The sequence below is a fragment of the Callorhinus ursinus genome, unplaced genomic scaffold (genome assembly GCF_003265705.2).
Source record: "Callorhinus ursinus isolate GAN/ISIS: 27379988/994484 unplaced genomic scaffold, GSC_fseal_2.0 scaffold6, whole genome shotgun sequence".
NCBI lineage: Eukaryota > Metazoa > Chordata > Mammalia > Carnivora > Otariidae > Callorhinus > Callorhinus ursinus.
In genome coordinates, this window is record NW_027397068.1 from 27,639,927 (window position 1) to 27,662,281 (window position 22,355).

At 45.0% G+C, this 22,355-nt stretch overlaps 1 protein-coding gene across 13 annotated transcripts in view; it reads right to left on the bottom strand.

Annotated features, from left to right (window-relative positions):
- SCML4 (Scm polycomb group protein like 4) overlaps window positions 1-18,859 on the bottom strand; it is a 114,525-nt gene extending 95,666 nt beyond the window's left edge. For 6 of the 13 annotated variants that reach the window (XM_025863533.2, XM_073893730.1, XM_025863549.2 and 3 more), the window contains exon 1: window positions 18,602-18,854. The gene's annotated coding sequence lies outside the window, so the exon portion shown is untranslated. Of the gene's footprint in view, window positions 1-18,601 lie in introns of all 13 variants that reach the window. The other 7 variants (XR_012378513.1, XM_025863508.2, XR_003206234.2 and 4 more) reach the window with 5 other exon arrangements.
- Window positions 18,860-22,355: the final 3,496 nt, after the last annotated feature.

Here is a 22,355-nt window from a genome sequence, read left to right on the forward strand (position 1 = left end):
TTTTATAGGTCCTCAGATCTAAGAGCGCATGGCAGCTATAATGTTGGCCAGGAGACCTGATGAGAAATCAGCCTGGTTCTGAAATATCATATTCCTAATCACAATAAGAACAATGGCATTGAAATGGACAGACATTATCAGAGAGCCTGAGAGCCCAGGGATTCATATGGAGAAGGCCAAGGTTACTTGATAGATAACCATGTATATTCCCATCAGCCTCAGAAGAATGTCTAAGGATGTGCTCCTTTTCTTTCATTTCCTCACAGCATAGAATAGAATTTATCACAGGGCCCAAGTGACACAACAGAGAGTCCTATGTCTACCACCTTCTCTACTTTTCCCAGGCAGGTTTTAACTTAGAAGGCCCCTTCTCAACTCAAGAAGGAAAAGACAGTCAAATGAGATTTTTGTTCCTAGTAGACAATGAACAGAGGCTCAGTTGACACTCCATGTGCTAAATGACATAATCAAGGGTGCCTGGGTGGCTCAGTCGTTAAGCATCTGCCTTCGGCTCAGGTCATGTTCCCAGGCTCCTGGGATCGAGCCCCACATCGGGCTCCCTGCTCCACGGGAAGCCTGCTTCTCCCTCTCCCACTCCCCCTGCTTGTGTTCCCTCTCTCACTGTGTCTCTCTCTGTCAAATAAATAAGTAAAATCTTTAAAAAATCTTTAAAATCTTTAAAAAATAAAAATAAATAAAATGAATAAATGACATAATCATATTAGCTTCAATTTATTGTGTATTCCCTGTGGGCCAGGCAATATACAAAGTGTTGGACATAACTCATTTGCTCCTAATGGCAACCTGTGATCCAGGTGCTAATGTCTGCATTTTCACGGTGGGAAGGTTGGGGCTCAGAGAGGTGAAAGAGGCAGGGTGACCACTGAGGCAGTGGCAGGGCTGGGAGGCAGAGCCTAGGCTGTCTGGACCCCAATGGTATACCACAGAGCCTCGTGTGCGAGGCAGCTGCTGTCCTCAGAGTTTGCCCTAATTGAGAAGAAAACACAATCATACACACACACACACACACACACACACACACACCAGGGAAACCCCAACCTAAGGAAGCAGGAGATTGAAGTGCAGACCTGAATGGCCCTCCAAGAGTAAATACAAGGGCTGGAGGAAGGCTAGGAGGCTGTCTGGAAGAGGTGATCCTTGGAGGACAGGAGAGCCACTTCTGGCCCTGGTGGATACTCACCTCACATTGTCTGCCTGCTTGGCCCAAAGCAGGGTCTTGCCCATCAGAGGGGCTCAAGGATTATTTGTCAGGTTGACTAACAAATGTAAGTAACACCACTAATTGGTGTCTACTTCTCCACCAACACAGTGAGACCCAGTAACCACCATCCAGGGCATAACTGGGTGGTTCTGCCCCTTCGGGCTGGCTTCTGGTGGGCCCACGGTTCTACACCTTGCCTTCCTGGCCTTAGTACTGGGCCTCCAACGCCGGCACTCACTTCCCTGAACCGTCACTGAAGTGGCTGGCTTTCCGTGTAAGTCCCCATCCTAGCCTGGCAGTGGGCCCTTTACCTCCAATTAGTCCCACCATCTCCCACTGAAGCTCCCCACCCTCTGGCGCCAGGACTGAAGGTGAAAGAAATGGGAAGGAGGGCGGCACTGATAGACCCGGCCATTTCCAAGGCGGCATCACTGACAGAGGGCATTTGCCGTTGGCTTTCTTGGGCTTCCTGGCTCTTTGCCCCTGTGGGGCCAGTAACCGGGCAGAGCTTTGGGCTACACCTCATAAAAATCAGCCAGTCTGTCTGATGGCAAGGAGGGGGCCCCTTCCACTCTGGGTCTCAGATGCACCTGTGCAGTAAATATGCATCAGCAACAGGGGATGGAAAGGAGGGAAATTTACATGAGGCTTAGGGGAGTGGGAAATTATTCGGTGACATGTTCTTAAGCTTTTTCTGCTTAATACCCATACATTTCAGGGGTCATGTACGCTAGCAGCTTTTGATTTATGATGTTCTTATTCTTGCATTGTATTTAAGCCAAATTGTGAAAAGGTAGCAAGAGTAAAAAGAGCCTTTTAAAAACGCTTTGGGATCCGTCATGGGGTCAAGCCGTTTCTGTCGATCTTTGCCACCACTCTGTTAAAACCAGGGCTGCAGGTGCTGACAGCCGAGTAGCTAATTGGTGTTGGATGCCAGCCCATCAGGAGTCCTCCTCTTCTCAGAAACTTTTTCTTGCCATTCCCCAGCCCCTGTCACCAGTAAGACCTTTTAATGGCTGCTGAGGGCAGGGAAGGAAATCACGCTTTGGGTAAACTTTGTGGGGCCAGGTCTCACTCTGCTGCCATAGCACACAGATATTCCCAAGACCTCTAATTAAAATGCCTGCAGTTGACTGATACGCTCCTGTTTCATCACCCAGGGGCTGCAAAGCTCCCTGCTAATGCTGAATACAAATTAACAAAATGCTGCGTCAGCCTTTCTTGTCCCGTTTACAACGTTATTGTCATATTTATTAGCACAATTCCCTGTAGGACACTGGTGGAATATCTAAAAAGTGAGTTAAGCCCTCTCCATGGCTAGATGGGGAAAATGCGTTGCCTTTTCCCTGTGGCACCCGGCACCTTTGCAATTCGGGCTCACAGCAACTCCCCTCCAAAGACAAGTCGACAGGCAGGCAGTATTCTCACTCTGGAGGGGGACGGTCCCTCAAACTGTAATTATCTTCTGCTCATGATACTGTGAAATGACTAGGTTGTTCACTGCTTTTATTTCAAAGAACAGTTCTTTATTCATTTACCAAAATGTAACAACCTACGACACTACCATGAATTAATTACAGACTGAGGGGAAATCAAACACAAACTTCACCCATCACGTTGCTCTAAATTACATTAGCCTAATTGCTTGATATGCAGAATTAAGTTTACTTTTGCACGTCTCCCTCAATTCCTGCCCTCCCGCTTTGTGTCTGGCTGGTGCCGGTGTTTGCTCTTGTCTGGGGGAGACGGTGCAAAATTTTACCCTGAGCAACAGGAAGGTTGAAAGAGGGAAAAAACAAAACAAAACAAAACACCTCTTTAGAATGTCTGACAAGGAAGGAAAGATACGTACTATTACAATTTTATTCTTGGCAACAAGAGGGACATACATCTTGATACCTTCCTTTTTTCCCCTTGCCCACTAGAAAAATAGTCTCAAGTCATGCCACGAGAGAAGGGAAAGAATCTAAATGCTATATAAAAAGGGGGCACAGAGGCAGTCTGTGTGGTGAATCAAGCGCAGGGGAGTGATGTGTAAGCAGTGTCTTGAAAGACACCCAGGATTTCATCATGTGGAGAAATGAGGGAAGAGAAGAATTCCAGGAGTCAGGAATAGAAAGTGAAAAAACACAGAAGCTTCGAGAATTTATGGGGAAGGGCAAAGGGCTCATGTGGCCTTTTTCGTTTCTGTTTTTGCATGTGTTTTGTAATATGTATAATGCATTAATGTATTACTATGTATATATCTATGATACATACATCGGGGATGTGCACTCGAGGAATTATTTATGATGGGGAACTTAGTCCAAACATTTGGCTACCATTGACATAAGCAAGGGAATCCATCTGAGATTTCTAAGCAATTGAGTGGCTAGAGTGTGTGGGTGTCTTACAAGGATAACCTTGTGTGATGCATGAGGTGGGGGATGGGAGGGGAGTTGCAAGCAGAGAGATGGAGCTGGAGGCCACGACTATGGTCCAGGTGGAGGGTGCTGGTGAGGACCTGAGCAAGGCCAACAGAGGGTGGAGGGGAAAAAGGAAAAAGTACAGGAAACTCTTTTGGAAAAGCAGCATCAATTAGGACTTCCAGTTGGAAGCCATGGGGTAAGAAAAGTTTAGGCTTCTGAAACTATTACCTTGGAAGGGTAGCAGTGATAGCTTTCGTGAAGACAGAATAAAGGAGAAGATGTGGGGAAGGGGGCAAATGAGAAGTCCAGCTTTGGAAATGTTGAGTGTAGGGTGCCTGTGAAACACATGGGGGGAGGTGGCCATTAAAACAGTTGAAATTCCTGCCTGGAACCCGAGGAGCTAGCCAAGCAAGCCTTTGGGTACGTAACCCCCTCACATAAGGACCCATCTCCTTTCCTGTCCATATATCCTTCATTCCATCTAGAAAACACAAGGAGTGCCTCTCTGTGCTAGGCCCCATGCTCACGTGGTCAGCAGGCAAGGGCAGTTAATGAGCAGAGGCCATCTCTGGGCTGATAAAGCTGAGCCCTGACACTAGCTACTCAGCCACTGGCCTCTGTCCTGGAGGCTCACACAGCAATCTGGATACCATCACTACTATCAGGTGAGGGACCCAAAGCCATGGGCACTCATTCTCACTCCTCTCACTACAGCCCTCTCCACACTGCCTGCCACATCAGGACCCAGAATCTGCTGGAAATCTTTGGGTGGGGGCACTGGCATATGGATAAAGAAAGTTGCCAACCAAGCCCCCAGGAAAACCACTGGTCCCTAGGTAAGGCAGCTCTTTTCATTCGCGCTTTCTCTCAACACCTGGGACATTAGTCAAACTATGACAGGTCAGATGGTCAAATTCACACCATCAAATATGAGTGAGGAGAGTGTTGCAATTTTATGTTATAAGCAAGTATTTTCAAGTTTCCCCTTGTTCAAGCATCACGCATTGCTCATCCTCAAGTCAGGCATTTTAGGAAAACATCTGGGGCCAGTTGGCAATGACTGTGGCCAAAGGATTCAAGAATGCAAGATTTTTGTCCCAATCCAGTTACTGTCATTGATCCTGGAGCAAGACATTTAAGGCACCTCAGTCTCCTTGCAACAAAGCTTAACTACCTCACACAGATGCAGCACTCTGAACGTCAGTTTGAAGATTCAGGCTACAATAATTATTACTCATTTTCAACAGGTTAAGCTCTCATGAATTAGAGGAAAATCCCAGACTGAAGAGTTCGTGAAAATCTAGTTAAAAGGATGAAAGTAAGATTTATAATTTTTACTCAAATAGAAGAATCTGTATCCTCAAGACTCTCCCTCCCAACCAGGGCACAAAGCATATTAGGATGTCTGCTGACCACTAGGGGCATCTTATGTCCCACCAGGAGAGGTGGGACACACAGCGGGAGCCTAGCAAGCATCGGCCGTGGGGTGCTAGCCTATCTCTATCAACACAACACTCCTTGTTGAATTTCAGAAATTTTATGGACTTTGGGAACTTGCCCTGAGATTCCAGTTGTCATTTAAAAAGGATTTGGAGACATCAGAGCACCTACTCTGCCCTGAGGGGAGAGTTAGAACTTTTGTGAGGTACATCCCTAGGCTATCTGGAGTGGGCATAGCAGAAATGTGACTGACCTAACATTAAAAAGAGTAAGTATTTACCAAATCATAAGAGACCATTATGAGGTACATTTACCATTGGCAATTTACAGGGAAATAGATGAAAACCGTCAGATGAAATCTTAAGATAAATATTGTTATACACTAAATTGCATAATTCATCGGCATCCCACAGCTGGCTGCCATGTTTACTGTCAGTGCCTTGGGCTGCCCACAGTTCTACAGCTGCAGAATTCCTCAAAATTTGTATGTTGAAGGCTCAACCCCCAGTGGGACTGTATTTGGAGATAGGGCCTTTAAAAAGGTAATGAAGGTTGGGGCACCTGGGTGGCACAGAGAGTTAAGTGTCTGACTCTTGATTTCAGCTCAGGTCATGATTTCAGGGTTGTGAGATGGAGCCCCACATCTGGCTCTGTGCTCAGAGCAGAGTCTGCTTGGGTTTCTCTCTCCCTCTCCCTCTGCCCCTTCCCCCCAACATGTTCTCTCTTTCTCTCTCTTCTCAAATAAATACATCTTAAAAAGGTAATGAGGGTTAAATGAGGTCATAAGGGTGGGGCCCTGATCCCATAGGACTGGTGTCCTTATAAGAAGGAGAGATGCCAGGGGTGCAAACGCACAGAGGAAAGACCATGTAAAGACCCAGTAAGTAGGCAAGCATTTACAAGTCAAGGAGAGAGGCCTCAATAAAAATCAAAGAGCTAACACCTTGAACTTGTACTTCTAGACTCCAGAATGGTGAGAAAATAAATTTCGGTTGTTTAAGCCACCCAGCATCTGGGGTTTTCTTATGGCAGTCCTACCAACTAACACAGACACTGTGAACACATTTTCTTCTTTAGCATGGGAAACAGATCACCTCTGTTTTCGTCCTATAAATACATAATCAAGATAAATACAACTTGTTTTTATGAACTTACCTTTCTTTTATTACATTTTGTGCTTCTTGTTGTTCTTCATATTACTTCTGAATCAATCTACCTCTACTTCTCTCTCTAGTCCTACCATGGCTCATCATTATGGTGTGGAAGCTTCCATCCCCCCCTCACACAGCTAAAGACAGGTGAGGGCAGTAACGGGTTGCACTGATTTGTAGCACTTTGTGTAAGCTGAGGGCTATCCAGAATGCTCTAATCAAAAGGCATGCACCTAAAGAAAAACATGTGTCTTCTTCCAACCCACTGAGGTGCCCGTCACTGATTTTCTGTTCTGCAATGACACTTTAAGCCAAAGAAGCCAGAGATGAAACTGTTGACCTCAAGATTTTTATCTTGTTTCTGGGGGGCAGTTTGGACACAAAATCACAGAGAGTGGACAGTGGGTAAGTGAAATTTATGGTGCCACATAGCATCATCTAAGCAAGCACGGCCCAGAGGGGGACGTGAAAATGTCTAGCTGCCTTCATGGCTTGAGACATGGAGCAATCATAGCTCCTATGATGTCATATTATATATATCACATCTGAGCTCCTTGTCACCACTGAGCCAGACTTAACATTAAATAGTGAGACAGGGTATCAGTGACCCTGACTTTCAAGGCAGACATTCTCTCACTAGAAGACTGAGCCTGCTGTGACATACGATCCTGCGTGGGAGCCCGCAGGGAGCCTGAACTGCAGCTATAGAACTGCGGGCGGCCCAAGGCACTGATAGTAAACATGGCAGCCAGCTGTGGGATGCTGGGAAATGGCCACTCCTGAGAGGCAGCCAGAAATCTAAAGGATAGCTCAAACTTTCCCACAGTTATAGTCACCAACAGGGACATTCTCTAAAAGCTGCTCTGCAAACCAAAGGATAACTTCAAGAGATGTTATGGGAGGGACTCAGAGGATCATGTCCCTATGGATGAATGAGCAATACCACCTGGGATTTTAGCTCTAAACCCAGGAACTAGAGACACAGTCAGCCTAGGGCTCAAAGCAGTGCTTACCAAACTTCCGATCCCTCAGGTACAACCTTTGCAAAATTCGCTATGTCTGAACACCTCCTATGATGGCTAATTTTATGTGTCAACTTGAGCAGACCATGGGGTACTCAGGTATTTGGTCAAACATTATTCTGAGTGTATCTGTGAAGGTGCTTTTGGATGAGATTAACATTTGAATCTGTAAATAAGCAAAGCAGTAAAGCGCCTTAATGCGGGTGGGCCTTGTCCAATGAGTTGAAAATCTGAATAGGATAAAAAAAAAGCTGAGTACGAGGAAACTCCTCCACCTGACAGCCTTTGAGCTAAAACGTTAGCTTTTTTCCTGCCTTTGGAGTCAAACTGAAACATTAGCTCCTCTGGGGTCTCAGTCAGCCAGCTTTTGTCCTGGAACTATACCATTGGTCCTCCTGGGTCTCCAGCTTGTTGACGGCAGACGTTAAGACTTCTCAGCCTCCAAAATCATGTGAGCCAATTCCTTACAATATCTACCTATCTATCTACCCCACTGGTCCTGTTTCTCTGGAGAATCCTGACTAATACACCTCCTATACCACATTTACTTAATACTTACTAAATCTTTAAATGGCTTATTGAAATAAATACTTAAATCCAAGTTTATGTCATATTTACAAATTCAAATCAAGTATTTGTTGTTACAGACGTAAATCCATAAATTAACTGTAAAATTAAATATGCACTTATTAAAATAATAGTCCCCCCGAAAACACATACTTCTGATGGTAACTATATAAGGAACAAAACTCCTCTCATTTCGATTCTTAGCAAATGGAGATCAATATATATATATTTTTTAAGATTTATTTTATGAGCCAAAATCAAGAGTTGGATGCTTAACCGAGCCACCCAGGCACCCCAAGATCAACTATATTTTATAGTGAATCTTAACCTCTTTTTCAAAGTGGAAAATCTTGGGGCACACGGGTGGCTTAGTTGGTTAAGCATCTGCCTTCGGCTCAGGTCCATGATCCCAGGGTCCTGGGATCAAGCCCTGCATCAGGCTCCCTGTTCAACAGGGAGTCTGCTTGCCCCTCTCCCTCTGCCCTCCCCCCCATTCGTGCTCTCTTAAATAAATAAATAAATAAACAAACAAACAAATAAATACAACCTTTAAAAAAATAAAGTGGAAAATCTTTCTCTCTTAGGCATCAAAAATAATCCACAATACACACTACAAGAGAAAGAATGCCATTCACACGTGTTTTGGGTATGAGTTAGTACATTTAAAACTATTCCAAAATGTGTGGTTTATTATGCCTCACCATTTTGTGTGTCAGGAATTCAGGAAAAGCTAGACTGCCCAGTTCGTCTCTGATCTGTGTAGCACCAGCTGGGGAGACTGGGATGGAAGGACCCACTTCCAAGGTGTCTTCTTCATCCCCACATCTAGTAGTTCCATGCTTCTTGCCTCTTTCTCTTCCCCCCTCCCCCAGCCCCACCCTAACGTCTTTTTGTTCAGGGCCTTCCACAGAACTTTGGCTCCTAGCAGCCTTGGGGCATCTACCTCTTCTGTGGTGGCTCAGGGCTCCAAGGGCGAGCATTCTGAGTCCCAAGTGGAACCGGAACACTCCTGATGTCAGTCCTGGAACATTACTTCGGCCACATCCTATGAACCAAGCGAGTCACTTAGAACAGCCCAGAGTCAAGGAGAGGGGAATTAGACCCCACAGCCTCATGGAAGGAATGTCAAAGAATCTCTGGCCATGTTTATTCTTCTACCCCATTTTTATGTACTCAACAAGGAGGAAGTTCTCAGACATGGGATTTCCACATCACAGGTAAAAGTCTATACCATATATCCAAATTGATACAGGAGCAAAGGCATGGGTTTGGCTTTGAAATCAATTACAGAACTTACTGGATGACCTTGAGGCACTGAAACTCACTGCTTAAATTCACTGAATCTTGAAGTTTTGTCTGTGAAGTAGAATAATGATACTTTCCAAGACTATGGTGTGAATAACTAGTACAGAGCCAACATCATCATGGTCCCTTAGTAACTGTTCATGCTTTTTAAGCAAACCCAGAGAATAGTGAGGATTTTACCAAGGTGTTTTTAAAATACTGTATTTATGATAAAACCTAGGCATAATCTGAAAGAGAATGAAACATGATAAAAAGGTCTTCTCAGGCTCAAAGCTACAGTTTTTAGAGAAAATCCACTATAAGCATCTTCACAGAATGGGAAAGATACCCCCGAGTTTCTGCCATGATATTTGAAATGCCTCTACTCGGCAATCCTATAGGGAACTGGCAAAACAGCACCATCTTTCTTAAACTATAATTAATCAGGCATTTGGGGAGGTAAGAGAAAGTGAAATTCATGGCAGGTTGGCATGCTCTGATCCACAGGTGCTCAGTGGTGGTGGCAACACTCCCTGCAGAGGGGCATTTTGGAAATGTGTTGGATATGGTTTTAGCTGGCACAATGTTGGGGGCGGGGTGAGCATTCTTGTACTTGGAGGGCAGAGACCAGAGATGCTGGACAAATGGAGCTGTCCCACATTATGAAGCACTGTCTCACCATATGGTCACATGAGTGAAAATCTCGTTTTTGTGAACCTAGAGTTAACTGCATTTTACATATAAACATATTTCTACTTAGCCATAATATATACTTTATTTTCCAGGAATGCAAATAATTCATAAATCAAGGGAAGACTGTTCTCTGTTTTGTTCAGGATCTCAAGAGTTGTTTACCATTTGAGAAAATCACATCATTGGCAGCAGGGCCAGCTTGTGTTATCCGAGTGGCCCAGAGCACTATTTTAGGCTTCATTGGAGACCGCGGATGTGAAGCACCTGACCACTTCATTATGGTGTCCAGAGCAGGGCGCCTGCACCGGAAGTAATTATAAATTGCTTTGCCTTTATTCCTCTTCATATTTCAGTTATGACATGACACTGGTTTTTCTTCCATTATGAGTGTGGGTGGGCTGTATTATCTCGGAGCTTCACTCTGGGATTGTAAACAGGGCATTAAAAATATTTGCAATAAAAATGAGGGTTGAATCTGACAGGACTGAAAGCCTACTGCTTTAAAAGAAGTTCGCTGTGGATCACAAATGCCTTTCCAAGTGGAAACACCAGGGAATCATTTCCTTTCTGGAACCTGCTGGACCTGGGAGCAGCCCAGCCGGCAAGAGCAGCTGGCTCTGAGGCATGAAAGAGCTCTTTCTCTTCAGCCCTCACAGGTGAAAAGACATGGACGCCCCATTGGCTTTTCAACACTGAAGGAAAGACTCAGCAGACCTCGCATGGCCATGTGACCCTCCACAAGTTATTTAACGTAAGCCTCAATTTCTCTACCTGTGTAATGGAGATAAAAATAGCCCTCATATTGACTTCCTCTGTGGTTTAAGTTAGATAAATAAGATAAAGCTTGTTAAGTGCTTCTCTCGGCATCCCTGAGCATATGATGCACAATAAATGGGAACATGTATTTATTACCATTTGTACAGCACTTTACAGTTTACAAAGCCCTTTTCCATATACTGTTTCCTTTGAACTTTATATACATTAACCTAACTAACCTTCCCAACAACTTCTGAAGTATTATATCCCATGATCTGCTAAAGTTGGGGTGACACTAAAGAGTGGGCATGTTCTTTCCACAACACCATGGTGTCTCCACCCATGCTGACATTATCATTCATGCAATCACTCATGCAACAAATATTTATTGAGTACTTGCCCCATTCAAAGCACTGGGGCTCAGCAGTGGGGACTGACAGGGAATACCATCCACAGGGAGGAAGGGAGGCCCAGGGTTGCCACCATACTTGCCCCAGGTCACATTGGTGACCATTCAACTGGCTTTTCCCACTCAGAATCCATGCTGCTCCATTGACATTTATTCTCTACATCTCTGAGGACAAAAGTAACCCCAGCAGGAAGTTACTGAAGGAGGAGGCTAGGGGAAGTTCTGGAGGGAAAAATGCCCTTGCTCACAATTGAAGTTTCCAACGGTGGAAGAGGGGGCGGCCTCTTGAGAATGGAGGATGCGCTATCTGCATCCTTTGCAGACACTAGGGAAGAGTCTGAGGCTTGCCCTGGGAGGAAGGCCTTTACAATCCATTCAGTCTAAGAATCTAAGAATCACTTTAAGACCACTTCTTGGAGTATAGCTTTTTGCTTTTAGCTTGTCCCTTCAAATGTCAGCTGTTTTTCCCTCAAGTTCATTAGTTTGGTTACATTTTAACCTTCCAGCTTCCACAGAAGGGTGAACTGGCTTGAACATGGTCTGGAACTTAAGTGATTCCATGGTCCCAATGTAAATTCTTCTTATCCTGTCCTAAATCTGTATTCTCAGGAAGAGAAAGAAAACCCCCTGGAAACTGATAATCTACCAAGTACACAAACAGAATACAGGAAATCTTGGCCAAAGGAGAACTTGAGTTTGCTTAACTTTGTCCAGGAAGCCATGTAACCCATACTATCCACTGTTAGAAATCTACAAGGACCAGCCAGGTCTTTGGTTCCACGGAATTTTTTTCTTCAGGCATGAAAATGTTAAATATATTCCATAAAAACAGTGACCTAACCTGTGCCCAAAAATATATTTTTAAATGATTATATTTCCAGCTTATCCACATCACTCTGGTCTCAAGCCAATTAGTAGAAACTCAGCACTTGACCTTAGCAGAGATAGGAGCTGATTTGGAAACATGTGTGAGACAAAGTTTTCTGAATGTCCTTTTTTCCTTACTCTGCTAACAGAGAATTTCTGTTCCGGACGCATGACAAATGACTTCTAACTGAAAGGGAGGGCAATAGAAAGGAAGGACCAGTCTCCCACACATTGTCACACACATCACACCCAACTTGACTTTATAACTTCAATTCCCTGGAGAGAGTTTATATTCACTTGGTCTCATTAAGGCAACACACAACGGTAAAGGTCTCACTATGGGACCAATTAACCATTTCCATATCTGGCACCAACATAATTGCACCGTACAGTTTGCCCTCGTTATTTATGTCAAGTCCTTAATATTAATTATGTTACAAACACTCAAAACAAATGCTACATTTTCATACTGTGGGTAGTGATTTCAGACACTAGAACTAGTTGAGGTTTCTTTCCCCACTGTTTCTATGCTTTGTAATTTGTGCACCCAAACGTAAAGCTTTCTACACCTATTCACTTGAAGCATTTTTACAAATGAGCTCTTAAGAGGGATACAATCAAATATGCTGGAGCATCTCATGGCATCTGAAAGGGATTATATATTATATTATATTCCCAACATAAGGGGAAATGCACAGATGTCCATGTACTGTATTGACCCCCAAATCTCAAGGCAAACTCCCCTAGCACAGGCAACAATGGCAACAACATGAACCAATGGCACACCTTTCTCAAGACTGAAAAATGACTGAAATCTATTCCCAGAGTAGCATTCTTTACCGATCAATAAGTCCAGTGCCTTACATGACATTTTTGAGTTATTCTCTTTGGGATGAACAGCATATCTTAATAGCTAATTGTTAGATGTAAGTCTTGATATCACCATAATTCCCCAATAGTGAGGGTACCAAATCCCAAAGGACTGTGAAGAAAAGCAGTCAGCCTCTTTTTCAAAAGGCCGTAAAGAATGATGGGGCGCCTAGGTGGCGCAGTCGGTTAAGCGTCTGCCTTAGCTCAGGTCATGATCTTAGGTCCTGGGATCGAGCCCTGCATCGGGCTCCCTGCTTGGCAAGGAGTCTGCTTCTCCCTCTCCCTCTGACCTTCTCTGCGGCTCATGCTCTCTCTCTGTCTCAAATAAATAAATACAATCTAAAAAAAAAATGAGAATAATTCCTATTGGTTTATAATAGTTTAGAAATGGCTAGGCCCAAAGGAATTGTTCATTACATGACCTCCAAAACAAAAAGCATGAATGCGCCAAAGTTGGCTTTCACCTTGTGGTTTTCTCTTCAGTTCTTCCTTTCCTTGTTCACAGTTGCCTGTCAAACAGGATTAAAATCCTGCCACCAGCCCCCCTGCCAGCTCGAAGGCTGCATCCAGGGCAGACCCTCAGATTTGGCCTCTGTGATCTTAACATCGGTCTGGTGGCAGGGCGCAGGCTCAGCTCCAGACACCAGGGAAAAACAGACTCCTTGGTGCTTGATGTTTGACACTGGTTTTCTCATCAGAATGATGATGTCCCAGGATGACTTGTGGACAAATGTGAAAGGGAAAAGAGAAAGCCTTTCTTTCCACCCAAAAGGAAATAAACCTAGCAGGTCTATAAGCTGACAGCCGTATATGCTACTGTTGGCCATTACTGAGTCCCATCTGAACGGCATCAGCAGATATAGGAGGGAGAGGGATGGTCAAGTACTCGTTGGAAGGGTCATGGAATAAGATCTCTCCTTTGGGTTTTATCCCAGTACCTCTTTGTTAGGTGCCATTTTCCGATGGCTGGACTGGGACCCAACGAGGGTAACTCTTTGCTCTGCCAGCCCAGTGTTTGGTCCCAAGTTTAGTACCCATCCTCATGAAAAGCTGCATGTTTCTTTAGGATTAATTTCAAGCCATATGTTTCTGTTTTGAAACTATAACGGCTTTTGCTCTGTAACGATCAGCACAGAGAGAGAAAAAGGGCAAAGGCTTTTGTTACCAAATATTTAGCTCCCAAACGTTGAGTCACTATCACGGGGCTAACCAGAAAACGTCACCACCTTGCAAAGCACAGCATTGACACTATTTTTCCCTGGCACATCAATTTTCTCATAACAGCCAACTCCACTGTTTCTGCATTGTACGCCTTATGGAGAAAGTAAAGGCACCACTCCTCAGCCAAGCCCCTTCCTCAAAGGGCTGGCATAGCCTGCCTGCCAGAGTATGCAGTCATTCTTGAAAATGAGCAACACTGGGACCAGGTTCCCTTTAGCCGATCAGTCAAGGCAGCTGCTGAAAAAGAAATGCACACATGCTTCCCCACAAATGAAAATTTAGGTGGAACATGCCTGAGTTGGTGGGAGAGTCAAGAGAAGTTCACATGGTTCTGTGCCGCCAGATTCTCTCTAAAACACAAGTGGTCCAAGAGTAACAACAGCCATCACAGGGACACCTACAGTGTGGATCTCCGGATACATTCCCATTACTCCGGGGCGTCACAGAGACTCCGTGGAATGCTTTTCAGCTTAATACAAAGTGAGAACTGCCACCGGGTAATAAATTCCTTTCTGTCCTAAAATAGTAGTCCACAAGGTCATCATTGCAAGATGCCAAGAGGTGTTTTATCTCCTCGGTGGTGGCAAAGTGCCTCTTTTGACTGGAAGGTGCTGACTGATTCTACAATGCACAGCTCCTGCTCGCTGCTCACGTCCGTCTCACCCTCCTGAAGGATGTTCTTGACTGTGTTGATGCTGCTAGCTGAACCCAGCAGCAAACTTTATCACCAGCATGCCATCCTAGCCAGGCTCTTGGCTAAGAGAAGCAGAAGCCCACCGATGCTAACATTTGAAGGATCCAGAAGGAGGAGAGAGAGGTCTGACTTCTGGAGGAGTGATTTGCACTCATCGCCACTTGCCTCCTAACCACTGTGGCCAAACAGCATCTGTCATCAGGCTGCCCCTGAGCGTCACCCACCAGTGACTAGCAGCACTGAGGACTGCGTGAGTGAGTGTGTGTGTGTTGGGGGGGGGGTTCAGTGTGGAACCAGCTGCTCTGTAATGCCCAGTGCTCCTGTACCTCTTCAGACATTAATATGTGTGTGTCAGAAGAAGCCAAATCTCAATCGGCCAGGAGTATAGCTAAAATGGCCCTTCTGCCTGCAGCAGCTCTCCTCTGCGTCTCAACCTAAATCTCAGCATCTGACAAACCGCGGGTGAGAGTTTGCAGAAATATTAGGGAAGAACCCTTGCCAGCACTGAAACCGAGATGAATACAACAATGAAAAGCACTTAGAACCTTGTGGGCTTGCAGCCAGAGCCCTCAAACCTAGTATGCGCCTACCAACAAATGCAGAATTCGCCACAGCGATTTATAGCGGAGAGGCTAGCAGAGATTTATAGCAAAGACTAGAGTGTGGCACTCTTGCAGAGGCAGAGGGTTTGGGGGGGTGGTAGAAAAGGACAATGAAGAAAGAGAAAGTGACAGATCCCCATGCAATCCAAACATTCTGAGCCACTCCTTCAACCTCAGAAATTTTACCCTGATTTGGCTGATCCTAATGGTCTCTGAACCACATTGGAAGATGTCACAATAGATGTCTGAATTAAAATCCAGTAGATTTGCCGAAAGAGCGATCGTTTAAAATTGGCAGCATTCCAGAGAACTTACTAGGCTGCATACTGCCCAGGGCTGAGAGAATTGCTAATTCCAGAGAAAGTTAATTATCACTTTATTGATAAAGGGGTAATTTTTTAAAGCTTATGGTGTGGCTTTTGTGACTCATTAATTAAAATTTAGAGTCATTTACTAGACACACTGGTGGGCTTCTGTTACATTATATATGTACAAAACCATTTGATTTTTCTCCCAGGGGCTGTTATTAATCCCCCTCATCTCTCCTCATCTGTCTGCCTGCGGAGGCAACAAAAAAAACACTAAAAACGTGTAAATCTCAAACCAGCCTTTGGGGAGCTGGCTGAATTAAGATGTCCAAGGACGCACTTAAAGCTCCCTCCTAGACAGGTCAAGGGCGCCCACCCCCCACGAGGAAGCACGGACGCCCGCACCAAAAGGCACGGCTGTCACAAACTTGGGCTCCAAAAACATTAGACCGAATTTCATGCCCTTGGGTGGTGAGATGGGAAGAGAGTCTTTCCTCCCGTCGTTTCTCTTCTCTCCCTCACCGTCCCCGGGTCGAAGCAGGAGGCTTGGGGGTAGAGGAGTGGCGCCAGCTGAAACGGGAGGGGGCTTGGCATGGGGAGCCCCCAGGCGGGCGCGGCCCGGCGTCGCCTCCCGCTTGGCCTCGGACGCGCGGGCTGCGGCGGGCACGCCCCGGGCTACCTGGCTTCAGCGCGCGGCCGAGGCTGCCGGGGGGCACCGGCGAGGGAGGAAAGACGCCCCGCCGAGCTCCGCCTGGGAGCCGCCGTGAGTGCGCTCCGAGCTTCCGCCCGCCCCACCCCTGCCGGGACCCAAGCGTGTCAGGGTCTGTGTGTGTGTGATGCGTCCCCCCGCCGCGCCGAACTATCCACCCGCTCTGCAAAACAGCCTGGAACTGAACCCCACTCCCGCCAACGTACGAAGAGGTACCCTTCTCTGAGCGTGCCTTCTTTGGATTTCAGGGAACTTCAGTAATGTTGCCTTCAATGTGTTGGAAGTCTGTGGGCTCCACAATTTGAGATTGAAACATAAATACACCCACCCCATTAGGAGAGGCTGGAGGCCATCTGCTTGTGATTTTCACATCATTGCAAGTTTAAAAAAAATTTTAAATTCGATCTTTGCGCTTTGGGGCATCGCTCGAATTTTTAGAATAAGCCAATACGACTTCCCGTTGAAAAAGTCACGACTTTCATGAATTTTCAGTAGAAAAGTTCTCGCGGCAGGACGACAGCACGTGGGGTTGACTTGCTTCCCAGCAGCTGGTCTGCTAGTCCTACCTGCTGCTGGAGAGCCCTGCGACCCCAGCCCCCAGGGGCCAGGAACCAGAAAGTGAAACTGCTTCTGCTGGTTTCCACTTGCCTTGAAAACACACCACCAAAAGCAAACAAATGACCGAAAGCGATTTACTCTTGTGTCTCTGATTCTTTTCTTTGTATTCATATTTTTTTTTCTTTTTTCTTTTTTTTTCTTTTTTTTTTTTGCAGCAAAATAAAAGCCGTTTTGGTAACACAAAGAAATTTAAACATGTTAAGCACAGAAGAACTGGGGGGTTTCTGTGTGTGGGATTTGCTCTTGTGATTCTACAAAGCAAGCAGACTGATAGATTTGCCAAAATATCACACAGAGACTGTGCACATGCACAGTTTAAAGAGCTGAAGAAAACATATTCACATTTTAAAAAAATATCTGCTTACACACATGTGTTTAAATGGTAAAGATCTGGAGCCACCAAACAAAGTCCCTAAAACTGAAGTTTCTACGTTAACGTTTTATTTGAGTTGAGATAGTCACTACTGTCTTTCTAGGTAATCTTCACTCAGCTGCTACTGCTCAGGAACTGCCCCCTCATTTTTTCAGGCTAGTTCTACCAAACACAAAAAAATGCTTCACACAAATATTGTGCCCCTGGATGGTTTACTTTACCACACTGTAAATTCCTTCATAGTTATTTTTATGCTTTCACTCCAAATATTCTATTTTTTTTTTAAGTCTTGGAAAAAAAACCCAAAACAACTATGTCTCTCACTCTTCAAAAATGGTTCCTCTGGTTGAAAGAAAAACACAAGAGTGTTCGATTCTGAAGCGCCAGGATCACTTTCTCAAGTACCACAGTGTCTGAGACCAACCAAAAGCCACTTTCTCAGAAAGCTACTGATTATCTTGAGTTATCTGATTACCTTCTTGAGACCGTCACAGAATCTAGAGACAACACTATGAGGCAGCTCTCCATTACTACTACGTGGGAGCGGAAAGAACTTGGACTTAGCAGATCAGCTACCGGTCAAATGACTTCCACACAGCTGACACCGCCTTCATCCACTGTCCTGTTCTACTCAGCAAGCAACCTGGAGAGGAAGCTTTGTGCCACCGGGTTCTAGTCACACAACACCCTATCTGGGAAGAAGGTGACTGTATTCGAACTTGGGAAAACTGATCCTGACACTCCATAGACACCTGGGGTTTTTTTTCCCCCAAAACTAACCAGTACCAGCTACTAGCAGTAAATAGTATTCTCATCTGTCTTGATAAATTAAGGGGAAAAAAAAAAACACGAAGACATGTAAAATATTCCACCTGGGATATAAATAATAAAATTCAATTTTAAAAAGTACTCTTGCGAGTTCACAACACATCAATTTTAATAATTAAATTTTAGTAAATATGTTTATCCCAAGACATAGAACACTTTTTGAATTAAAACAAAACAAAAGCAAAGCAAAATCATCATGCAAAAAAGTAAAACAGTTATTTGAGTTCACATTTGGGGAAAAAAACAACTTTCTACATCTTTCAATGCAGAGTTAAAGAGTAGTGAATATGGAGTTGCCCCAAATTTAAAAACTATATAATTCTAGGCTACACCTCTTCCTCTCTGAGATCTGGTTAAGAAATCAAACATTTCTGTTCTGAGTAGGAGGAACTGAAGTTTACCTGCTGACCTCAGTGGTTTGAGTGCAGGACACTCGGGCATTGCCACGGAGGTAGGCATGCAAGCCAGACACACTGAAACAGGTCACCTGTCATGCTGACAGTAGAAAGAGAAGGATCCCATGTCAATGGCACACCCTCCGATTGTGCATCTCCCTTACCTACGGCTTGTTCACCAGAGCCCTGATCAGGTTCTTGACCAGGCCGGGAATGTTGACTCAGAAGACAGATGACTTTCGGTACATGCAAACCGAGTATTACAAAAGCTAATCTTCCACCCGTGTGTTAGTAGCTCACAGTGAGACTCCAGCAGCCCCGCTCCCCGGCTGCAAACATCTCATTAGACTAATGCATTCAGCACAGGCAGAAAACTCGATTTACCATAGCTACAGCAATGAATTTCCATTACGATGACAGCTTCAACCACATCATGTCCGGAAAACCAGCCAACCACTGGCTTTTAAAGAACACACACATTTTACATGCAGAAAACGAGGCGCTTGCGTGCGTGTGTGTGTGTGTGTGTGTGTGTGTGTGTGTGTGTGTTTCGTGTTTCCTTCCTCTTAGCAGCCCAACTCAGAGAAATGTGCGGTGTAGCTTTTTGCCGACATGAGCTGCAAGGTAATGACAATTCTGCTCCTTTGGTAGTTACGTCTTTGTAATAACCTGAATTATGTCACAATTGTCAGAGTGGGTGTTTCCAACATTTCGGTTTTCATTACCCCTCTTCTGTTGCCATAGAAACCAGACTGTAACATCATCTCTTTGTCCCAGTCTGCAGCAGTGTGGGCCAGCGCCGGGCTTAGAAGATACTGGGGATCTGGGGGAGTAAATATTTGACTTTGAACAAACACAACAACAACAATATTCTAATAACATCGCTGTGCGGGAGAGACTGTGTGTTTGCCAGAAGAGTGTTGCCTACACAGGTGGACACAGCACAGTCATATGCATTGACTCGATAGCTGCAGGCAGCGCACGTGGTCAGTGGATGAGCCCGGACTTGGGCTCCAGATCTGTGTGTAAGCGCAGAAGCATGTCTCCACTCGTGACGGCGGTCAGGGCCCACGTGGGCTAGAACGGTCCTCACACAGGAGAAAGGCTACTAGTTAGCCTCCACACCCCATTGTCTTCTTTGTGGCAAATCAATTTATACTGGTAAAGGGACTTGTTCTCTTTTTTTTTTTTTTTTTTAGTAAAGTGGAGTAAGACTCCCCATCACCCATTTCATTCAGCCCATTCTGGAGTATTTATTATTCCCAAGTCTTTCCTACAAGATGAAACATCCATTCAACCAATATGTGGCCACCCACAGGCTTACTCCTGGGGATGAACAACAAGCAAATTTAGCAAATGTTTAGGACTAACCATGAACTAGGGCCAATTAAGGCTTAGGCCACAACTTGGACAGTTACTGAGAGCAAAAAAAAGAAATTACAATTTGAGGTTTTTCTGAATATATACACAGAGTCACATTAGAAAGAAATAAGAAATCTTTCTCCTCGAATTATGAACACAGGAAAAAATTAAAATTTTTTGAAGTCAAAGCATTGTACTTATTGAACAAGAAATAGGGGCACCTGGGTGGCTCAGTCGTTAAGTGTCTGCCTTCGGCTCAGGTCAGGGTCCCAGGGTCCTGGGATCGAGCCCCGCCTCGGGCTCCTTGCTCGGCGGGAAGCCTGCTTCTCCCTCTGCCCCTTCCCCCATTCGTGTTCTCTCTCTTTCTCTCTCACTTGCTCTAAGTAAATAAAATCTTTTTTTAAGAAAAAGGTAAAATTAACTACTTTAGTTCATTTAATCATCTAATTTTGTTGTTTTGCTTTGTGTGAGAGAAGGCAAGTTTGGTAGTTTTTCACCTTGGTCATTTAGTATAAGTTGGTTTCAGCAAAGGAGAAGGAAGGGAAGGAGGAAGGAAAACAGGACCCAATGGACGATCCAATTGCCAGCACCTCTGTCACAGTGGTTGTGTGTCTTGTGCCCAAGGCCTCAAACACAATCCCACAGGATGATCAGCAAAGTGCCTCAAGTGGTCTGGGATGCTAGATTTAAATAGGATAAATCTTTCTTAAATAATCAAAATAGTTCTCAAATCCTGCGGAAGGAAGGAAGGAACGGGATGGGGCGGTGGGGGGAGGGAGGAAGGAGCTTGGCAGAATCTGCCCAAAAGAAAGGAGCTTCCGGTTTTCCTACCTAGCTCTGTGAGAGTCTGTGATTCTGATCCTTCAAGTCCACACTTCCTCACCTCCTCCCAGAGGTGCTCTTGTGGGCTGTCCTTAAGTCGAGTGTGTCTGGGATACAGGCGTTGGCATTACAGGTCAGCTGTGCAGTGAGGCTTAAAATGGAAGTTAACTAAAAGATGGCTTGCTTAAAAAATGATAGAACTGATAGATGATAGACAGATAATTGATAGATATCTACTGGAATTCCTTTTTTTTTTTATGCACCAGGACTTTGGCCTTAAGAAATTAAATCCATGTTTGTAAAAATCCTAAATGTTTTTAATTCCAAGCAAAAAATTAAGTTAAACATGTAAGGAAAAGAAATTTGGGATGGCTGCGTACAAGCCAAGGGGTATGTTAAGCGGCAAAGGAGCCCTTCCCAGTTAACATACCTCTCAGTCTTGTGCACCCCTGGGCTGCAATCAGGATACTTAGTTGTGCCACGTTGCTAATTTTCTTTGGCGCTGTGGTTACATTTCTGTCTCCGACCACAGGCCGCTTGCTCCACTCTTTCCACACAAATGCTATTGGGCTGGCGGTTAGAAAGAGGCAGCCAGAGGGAGCAGGTTAATCGGGGGGCATCCCAAATGCAAACCTACTCAAAGTGGTATCCATTTGAAGAGTAATCCCTGTCAGCTGCTGGTAAAGAGCTATGGTTCCAACACAAGCATCAGGGGACGAGAGCTGTGTCCTGGGCAGGGGTGTCAGTTCTGCTGCAAAACCCAGCCATATTAGCATAATAATTGGGAAATTAATTAAGTAATTATTATTACTAGGGAAATACTATGTAGGAGCCTTTTTCATAAGTTGCCTCTTTTGTAACAACCCTATGAAGTATTATGAGGGCCATCCCCACTTTATAGATAAGGAAACTGAGACAGGGATGCTAATACATTGCCCAAGGTCACACAGCTCAGAAGTGCTGGATAGAGGATTGAGCCAGCCAGTCTGTCCCCAAAGACACATGATTCATCATTTGGCCACATGGCCTCCTTGGCACTACACCTGTTCCAGTTCTGCCATTAAACCAAAGATATTGGTCAAATCACTGTCCTTAAACAGCATGGGGGGACAGGGGTAGAGGACTAGATCATCTTTGTGGTCCCCGATGGTGCTGACATTCTACAGCCCGATGAACTGCTTTATCTGCAGGGCTGGAACAGGCCAATACTTCGGGTTGTAGGAGAACTCAGGTGTAGTTGTGGCTATGGCCATGACAACGACCAAGGGACAAGATGCACCCTCTCTCTCAGTAGAATAAGACCTGGCAAACCAGTGCTTTGGAAGCCAGTTTGGGATGGGGGGAGCGGGAGAGAGCATGTAGAAAGAACAGGGAAGTCATAAAGGCCGAGATTCCATTCCTGATGTAGCAAAGGCAGACCAGTCTCCCACATTCACGAGGCCACAAGACTTTGCTTCCCATCACTCAACACCGACTTTTCCTTACATGTCCAAGAGTTTCAGAAGTTTCAGGGTTACGGAAGTCACGAGGCTTATGTCACCATTTTGCCAAAGTGGAAATCGAGGCAACAAATGATTAACCTGGTGAGTCAGACAAGACAGGTAGAACAAAATGTGGATGCCAGACTCCTGGGCTCCTCCAACCTGAGTCTTTTTCAACCCAAAGCCCCACCTTCCACAGGGCCAGATTTCAGTCTAAACCATGCAAGCAGGGATCTTTCGAAAACAAAAACAA